The sequence below is a fragment of the Sphaeramia orbicularis genome, chromosome 3 (assembly GCF_902148855.1).
Source record: "Sphaeramia orbicularis chromosome 3, fSphaOr1.1, whole genome shotgun sequence".
Lineage (NCBI taxonomy): Eukaryota > Metazoa > Chordata > Actinopteri > Kurtiformes > Apogonidae > Sphaeramia > Sphaeramia orbicularis.
Genome location: NC_043959.1, coordinates 37867979 through 37877581, shown reverse-complemented (window position 1 = coordinate 37877581; position 9603 = coordinate 37867979).

Sequence of the window (9603 nt, the reverse complement as noted above, 5' to 3'; positions counted from 1 at the left end):
AGTGGAGGAGTTCAAGTATCTTGGGGTCTTGTTCACGAGTGAGGGAAGAATGGAGCGTGAGATTGACAGATGGATTGGTGCAGCGTCTGCAGTGATGCGGTCGCTGTACCGGTCTGTCGTGGTGAAGAAGGAGCTGAGCCGAGAGGCGAAGCTCTCGATTTACCGGTCAATCTACGTTCCTACCATCACCTATGGTCATGAGCTTTGGGTCATGACCGAAAGGACAAGATCCCGGATACAAGCAGTCGAAATAAGCTTCCTCCGTCGGGTGGCTGGGCACACCCTTAGGGATAGGGTGAGGAGCTCAGTCACCAGGGAGGAGCTCAGAGTAGAGCCGCTGCTCCTCCGCGTCGAGAGGGGCCAGCTGAGGTGGTTCGGGCATCTGTTTCAGGTGCCTCCTGGACGCCTCCCTGGGGACGTGTTCCGGGCATGTCCCACCGGGAGGAGACCTCGGGGAAGACCCAGGACACGCTGGAGAGACTATGTCTCTCGGCTGGCCTGGGAACACCTCGGGGTCCCCCCAGAAGAGCTGGAGGAAGTGTCTGGGGAGAGGGAAGTCTGGGCATCCCTGCTTAGACTGTTACCCCCGCGACCCGGCCCCAGATAAAGCGGTGGATAATGAATGAATGAATGAATGAATAATCACGCAGCCCTAATCTGTAGACATGCTTATTTCTAGATTTAACCATCTTATTTCAAGAAATCTTGTCAAGTGAATTGATCTTGCTGCATGGGCAGATATTTCCCTTGTTGTGAGTACCTTTTTCCTCAGGTTTAGTGTTTTTATGTTTTTAGACACCCCTTTTTTGCAGTGTGTGCACCTAATAATGTTGTTTTTAAAAGTTTGTGTGCATTACATTTTTCTTACTTGAAATCACAGGGCTTTACTATCAGCCCTAATTTACTTATTTTTTCATTTATCATGCAAAGGCCCTGCTGTAATGAGCTCTTTGTTTCAGGGTTAATTTCACTAACCTCTCTAACACAGCAACTGACCCCAGTATTTTAAATGGGCCAGAACTGCCAGTGATTATCTCTGGTGTAAAATGCTTCTGAAGCCCTTCCAAATGTAAACAATATCACACTATCACTAAATAATAAGCATAACATAGTTTGCACAAGCGTGACATATTTGTTGAGACCCCCTACATTACAGAACACTTTTGATTACAGCTTTAGATTATAATTTACAGTGTAATTTGTCATTTCAGCACCAGTATAGTATTAATATGGGCCTATATTAATGAGGGAGTAAGATATTAAGTTTAGGGAATAAGGGGGTAGCAACAAAGCATAATATTTATATTGTATGTTTTTATTTTCATATAATTATACAGGTCAAAGTCTCACTGCACCTTTAATATTGTGCTTTAGAGGAACATTATTAGGAACAATATAGACAATATAGACATTTTTTCAAAGTAATTCTTTCAGGGGATACACAGCAGTCTAGGTTTGTTTCCCGTTGCATGTTTTTTCTCTTTTCCCTGCCTTTTCTGTCTCTCTCTGTTGTTTTCTGTAAATTTCAGGTAAGCAAAGGCCAATCAAACATCCATTTTTAACTAGCTCTGTAACACAGTAAAACAGCTTTCAACAATGGTGCTTTTATATTTAATCTGCATTTATTGCCTTGTCAGTATGAGACACAGAAATAATAAGATTGCCCAATTTGGTATTTTGATTAGATTAGATTAGTTTTAAATAGTAATTAATATCAAAAGTATTTTTGTCACAAATTTTCTTTTCTCTACATTTGTTTTAAATGGACATTTATCAGTGAAATGCTTCTAACAGAAGCCTCACCCCTTCTGGGTTGTGCCCCATGGGACCAAATTTCTGAGGAAAAAAAATAGTATTAGAGTCAATATAGAGAGGCAAGTAATTTTTAGATTATTTTTTAATTTTAAGACATATTTTAACAAGAAGGTCATTGTCTAGTAAAACTGTTGTTTCAGACTGTGAAAATACATAAAGACAAAGACTACAAACTAAACAGATGCAGAAGTTATGTCAACGTAACTATCTTTCTCCACAATGATGTGAAATTTTAGTTGCGCAAAGTCACAGGAAAGAGACCTTTAATTACATTTCTCAAGCCCCAATATATCACTCAACCAACTATAAAAACTCAGTTTAACTTACTTTTATGTTTCAACACCTGAAAACTAGCACACACTATGACAGCAGCACAGACCGTCCAGTATTAAACTGAAATATTCCCTCCACCCAGTTAACTCAGCTACTCTCCCCAACAGGCATAAAATGAGTCATATAACTACATAACACATAACAGCAACTTGCTTTTAAGACATATTTACAAGGTAGCTTGCAAGGTAGCACACAGTCACATGAATCAGTGACACAGTAAACCATGTGAGTCACATGAACCGGCACAAACTGTCCCCATAACACGATCAGTGTGGCTCGTTACAATATATTTAAAGTCATTGAAGATGATTCAACAGCTTCAGTGAGACTTTGACTTGTAGTGATTTTCATCTCTTAATAGTTTTACACCTCAATCTCATAATTGTGATAAAATATACCAAAACAGTGGTCATTTTGGTGTAGGTTACTTGTATCACATGCAATGAGAGATGCAGTCTACTGAGTGATTTAACATAAAACTAAATAAAAACTAAATGTTACTATCTTTGCCACATATCATGACTCTCTTGGCTCATAAAGTTGTCTCTTGAATTGACAAATATCATATGATCATAAGATTTACCTAAAGTCCATCAGTTGTCGGGCAGGGCCTCTGACATGCAGTGAGTCTGATTTACACAGATGCTAAAGAGTTTGCTTCTTAATAGAAATATTGCCACAGTATGTAGAGGAAAACGTTAACTAGTTCATATTCTCAATAGGACAGAAATGTTGCAAAAATACTGAATTTCTCGTCAGATAATAACAACAAAAAACCATCACATACACAGACTGTCAAATGTATACACCTGTTTTCTCCACACTGTGGGAGTTTCCACCAGGTCCACCGGTCTACCCCACCATTAAAAACAAGTACATTTAGGTTAATTCTGTTGTCAGTACTCTTGACCATGGTACTGATGAACATCTGGAGCTGGTCCTTGAGCTCCTTCAATGGCACCCCACTGCTCCTAATGTGTGCAATGTACTAATTGCTTATGCTAATACTAAGTACTGTGTGTGTGTGTGTGTGTGTGTGTGTGTGTGTGTGTGTGTGTGTGTATTAGAATAGATAAAAAGCAAAAGCAGAATTTTCCTATGGGGACAATAAAACAAGTTAACCTTAACTTGCCTTTATTTTGTAAGAGGTGAGAAAATTGTGATTCTAATTGTGGATCAAGATTTGACCTCAAAAGATCATCACCTGATCTCCTTGCCAGATCACCCAGAACTGTTCAACAGACATTCACTCTTGATCCAGCAGCATCTATTTTTTTTACATGTTGGTTAGCTCACCTCTAAGTCCTTGCTCTTAAACGTAAGTGAGATGAGTGGTTTAACTGCTCTTTGTACGCACAAGTTTGAGATTTTAACCATCAAGAATGGACCTGGCCACTAACATAAGAACAGATTCCCCAGCCTCCTCCTGTGGAGTGACCTTTAAAGGGTTGTCTGAGGGTCAAAACTTGGTTTTATGGTTAGGGTACATTTAGGCTGGGTCTGTTGTGATGGTTAAGGTCAGGCTAAAGGGCTATGGAATACACTGTGCAAAATGGTGCTCCTATTGTGTCAGAAGACCCCATTTATCACAGCTTATCTGTGTTTGTGTTAATCATTAGAAGACACTAGTTTAAGAAAAAACAATACTATGCAGATCTTCACCTGGTTTACAGATTATGGATGTTCCTCTCTGCAGTTTTGGAGATGAACTTATATTTGTAAGGGGGCATCCCCTTATAGATATTCTATGACGGTGGAATGCACGAGCTGAGGTTACATGTGCTTGCCATGAGCTCCAAGAAGCTGTAGCCACATGTTACCATATCTTATGTGAGAATCTGAATTTATGGTCCGTTAGATCCATGTCTGCTTTTGTCTGGGACACAGGAAACATGCACCAATTTTTATGTCTACTGTGGATAAATAATGATGGGCTGACACCACAAATGCTGAGAAAAGGGTCACATAGTTCTCTGATTCTTTTGACAGCTCTTTGGACTTAGTCCAGGTCTTTCACAGTATTTGCAGTGGTAGAGGTGGCCCAAGGAACAAACAGGAAATACATCATCCATCCAGTATGCCCATGGGAGGAGAGGAGTTTCCTGTCTATGAGGAGTTATGGCCATCATGCCATGCCTGAAGCTCCTCTGTGTTTACTGTGTCGAGGATAGACACGTGATTATGAGGTGCTGAGCCCTGAGACAGCTCGAATAAATAACTTTGGGATTTGACCTTTGTCTGCAGGAGACATTAGAATGCAGGAGAATGGCAGCAACAGAACAATATACAATATTTGGCAATCAAAAGTGGAAAATAATTAATGGGCCATTCCTTCCATTATAAACAATCACATGCTTAAATTGGCAGAACATATATTTGTTAAATCTTATTCGTGGAAAGAATGTTGTCACAGTTGGACATCATAGTGGAAAAAGTCACCGCTCACAGAGTTTCTTTAATATCCAAGAAAAGCAAAGAATCTTCTTTGTACCAAAGAGAGGCTCTTGTGTTTGATGTTCTGTGCTGAATCCCGTCTGTGTTTAAACACATCAGAGTAACCTTTACCCAAATATTTATATCAGTCAACAGCAAGTCAGGAGCAAATGGACCTGAGCATATCTATGTTTTCTTATTTTTCTGCACCATTTGTTCTTACACAAGGTAATAATTGGCTTTCCAAAGTTCAATTTACAATTTTTAAGACCTTTTTAACACAGGTATGGATGAAATTCAAGACACATTTCATGCCCACGCAGGTATAAACTTACACAGGATATGAGAGGAAATCAGACTCTGACGTTGGTTGCACATGATGATGATGACAATACTGGCTGATGGCAGGTGTTTGCTAGTTGTTATAGGAGTTGACTGAAATTAGTTGTCTATTACAGATTATGGCATTTCAGCAACCACATACCATAAAACTGACTTTTTATCTACGTCTACCAAGCAAAGCCTATCTGGAAACTGGATATAATGTGGTGTTGACTGGATCATACCCTGGAGAACTTGGAGAGCAAAACTGGGATATGTTAGACATATCACCAATCTTACTCTGGAAAGTCCCAGTAGCCAGGAAACCGATAGTGGTGAGTACTTGCAGATGGGGTGGAGTGGGATTAGATCGTGCTGTCTCTGATCTCTGATCTGATCTAAGTTGAGGCTCCAGAAATGGTACACATGCTTTGCTTCAGTTATCGAATGGCCCTCAGCAAACAAATCTACTCAAGACTTTGTGGATTCCAGCTAGCACTTTGTACTGCTGTTCAAAAAACATGATTTATGATGTTTGCTGTTATAAGTAACAACATTTCAGCTAAACACAATCACGTCTAAAATATTTAAAGTGATGCAATTAATAATATTAGAACATTATCTTCTACTTCATGAAGTAAATCACTTTTTTACAGATTCATATTTCATTGACACTCTAGTTGCTAGAACCTGATGAGAACCATTAGGTCTTTAACTGATGAATTAGGTCTAATATTTGGATCAAACTGTACATCACATATTTGTGAACAAAAAGGTTTTCTAACATTACAGATGAAACAGTAGAAGTGTCCCACAGGGCACTGTCACTGCTACCTTTAACAATGGCATTATATACATCTTGAACAAATAATTTCACCTGTAGCTGCAGTAAGCAAAACTTTACAATAATCCCATGAAACATTTTCCAGACAGTCACGCAACTGGTCATTTTGTAAAATCTACTTTGTTGATGTTGTGTGTGTCTTCATGAAGTGTTCTTACAAACCACAAAAGGACTTTACTTCCCAGTCACATGGATTACCTTAGCAATTGGATTATGAGTATAGAACAAGTCAACAGTCTGAAGAGGCACATTAAAAAATGGCTCTCCTTTGGCCCAATCACATTAGTGCTGCACAGAGCTGCCAATTAAGAAGCAGTCTGTGGTGGTCCGGCTTGACTTTTATTGGCTAAACAAATTTGATGAAAGTTTGTGTTTTTGACCTTTTTGCTGCATTAAGGACGAGGCTTTGAGAAGCAGTGGAGAGATAAGATTGGATGTAAAAAGCAAATAAATCAGGTCTTTCTTCAAAACAATATGTAAACGACTACTTATGAGTAACTATCAACTACGACAGTATTCATTATCCCATGATATGGTCCAGTAATTGAAAAAGTTATAATTAGGGATATGATTTTCAATATATTTCTAAGAGGAAAATAAGTAGTATCATCTTGTCTTGTTATGCTTTGTATTCTTAGGTCTTCTATTAAAGTAAAAATGCAAACATGCCTCAAGAAATTCAAAAAGAATAATAAATACTTCAAATCCTACTGAGCAATAGAGAAAAACATTCCAAACTCAGAAACATATCTGCACATAATGACTTTACTTCTTATTATACAACATCAAATTAAAAAAAAAAAAAAAAAAAAAGATTTGCAGAAAATGCAAATGCAGATAGGAATGATACTAAAATGTACTTTCACCTGTACATGGTATATTTTATGTTTTGCATGTCAGCTTTACTTCCATAGGGAATGACATAAAATAATTTAAAAAAAAACAGTGTGTTTTGAAACAGGTGATTGTAAGCACAATTTCGTGCCCAAAATCCAGGAAATGGGAAAAAAAAAAAAAAAAACTGACATAATTTTTAAAATGAGATGTTTTTATTATATGGTGCTTCAAGGACTCTGAATGTACCAGCATCATGGTTTGTCATGGTCTGGGGTTGTGTCATTTACACTTCTGTGATGGAACTATTAATGCTGAAAACCCGTTGAGATCACAGAGCAACACATGCTGCCTGAAAGATGATGACTTTTCCAGGGATGCCCATACACCCTGCACACAAAGCCATAGCTGAGGAAAAACAGTGAGTCAAGGTTATAACAGTTGTGGATTTTTCATTACAGTGTAGTTTTTTTGTTTTTTTTTTCCTCCAATTCAGTTAGTTTTTATTAGTTTTTGTTTTTTCTAAATGCTTAGTTTTAGTTTAGTATGAGTATTAGTTTTCATATCTTTTATCTTCCTTGCCGTCATATTCAAAGAAATCCCATACAGGACTCTTCTGCTTTTTCTCAACTTTAGTCTCCATGTTGCCAGGTAGAGTGGAGACGAGGAGCCGACTCTAAACGACAAGTGATGAGAAGTGACGGACTGTGAAGCACCGGGTTAAAGTGATTAAAATGATTTCATATCAATCCAACATTGACAAAGACAAAAACAAAGGAAATTTTATCCATAGTTTTTTCCATAAGTTTTAGTTAGTTTTGTAAGCACAAAATACAGTTTCAGTTAGTTATTGTTTTTTCTTTTAATTATAGTTTTTATTTATTTCTGTTAACGAAGATGTTTTTCCAATTCTAGTTTTTGTCATTTCATTAGTTTTTTTTACTTATAATAACCTTGGTGTGAGTGCTGAACTGTCATTTTAAAACACAAAATACAATAACATAGACCCTTTAAAGGGGTCAAATTTTGCTAAACCCACTGTTATTAGTCTTTGGTACATTTATTTGTGTATTTAGACCCTAATAGTTCAAAAAGTTTGAGTTTGAACCCTCCAGGTGCTGCAAAGCTATCTGTATATTCACTCCGGCAAAAATCGAGTGGATTTCTACAACCTGTTTTAATTCCTGCTTAATTTGTTACATTTCATATCTAGTTACGTCACGACATTTGCACATATAAGGTCAAGACTTCTGAGTATGATTGTTTGTCAGCAGCAGCGGTTGTAGTAAAAACTGAAAATATGTCCAAACTTTGAGCCTGTTACCTAAAACATTCAGTTGTTGGTTGTATTAACGAACACATGCGGCTGAACGGGACAGAAAGCATGGTTAACAACCTGGAGAGGGTGGGGTGTGAAGTGGCTCATTTGCATTTAAAGGGCAGGCGCTCAAAATGACTTTTCTGGTGTCATTACTCAGAAATAGGGATAAAGATGGACCTGTGGAGTTGAATTAATGAAGAATTCACACCCAAGCATAGCATTTACAGTTTATGTAGACCACAGGGAAATGTTTTAAAATTAATAATTCCATTAAAAAAAAGCAAAATATCACTCCTTTAACCTGTTTAACCCTGACCATATTTTCAGGGGAAAAACATCTAAAAAGACATACCCAAAGTAAATGAAGAATTACTTCACAATAACAAGGTTCATATGGATGATCTTGGTGTCTATGGACATTTAGAGACCTCACAGAATCTATTCCCATTGTCTAAAATATTGTATCTATTACTATGCCTGAGTAAACTGTAACAAACTAAAAGAGAAATTAGAATTTTTTATCCTCACCTGTTTTTGTTCGACTGGACTGACGATGATATGCATAAATTAATTGTTTATGTCGGAGATTTTTAATAGCATATTTATTTCACCCCACAAAGATTAAAAATCATGTTTGAACATTAAAGTTTGCACTAAAATACACTTTTGATGTACTTTTATTAATATTAGGGTCTAAACTTTGAGCAAAAGTTGAAAAAAATATCCATTGTCCTGATTTTTATATTTTTATAGTAGATGAATATTAATATAATTTTTTCGGCCCGCGGGCGGGCCAACAGGGCTAAAAAGGTTTTAAGACATGTTTGCAGGAACACTGAGTAAAAACTACACCTTCAACATTTAATTTCTTGCTGTTCTCAGTCAACAAACGTCTAAGTATTTGGGTTTGTTTCTTTGTCTTGAATGGGTCGCAACAGCTAAAATGCAACTGACCATACAACACACAAAATATGCTGTGTTTATACCAAATACAATGCAATACAAGTGAAAGTAAATTTTAATTTTAATATCAGTACGTTCATTTTCTTTGTAAGCATCTTCCATACCATCTGAATGGGTGTGTGCTACAGATACAGACTCATCCCATAACTGTAACTTGAAACATTCAACCAGAGAGACCAGTCAAACTCTGCTTTTCGTCATGTTACACTTAAACATATGGGTCTCTCACTGCAACTCTGAATGCTTTCCAGAACACATTATATATTACTATCTGTGCAAGTGATGTACAGTATTGATGTGCACTTCAATGATCATCATTTAGTGAGATTATGTATGAAAAATCTGTTTTAGATGATCTGCATGACTGTTTTGTGTTGAATATCTTTTTAAATGTCTTATATAGTCTCTTCTGTGCTCGACCACAAACTGCCTCTTGGAGACCATTAAAGTTTTTCTAAGTTTAAGTCTAAGAACACTCTTCTAGGCTTACATTTTCTGATAACATGAGCCCACTGAAATTTTTGTGAGCTTCCAGCTGATTGATCACCGCTTGTTAATCCATTCTCCATTAACATCTTTTACAAGTCATCATTCCTCTGGGAGCCTTATTTTTCATCTCTATCTTTCTAATTGAGCTTATTCTTGTGGGTTTTCATGACTTGAACTTTTTTCATCCTGTCTTGGTCTGGCAAGTTTTTTTTTGGTGTGTGTGTATGAGTGTGTGTGTGCTTTTTCCCCA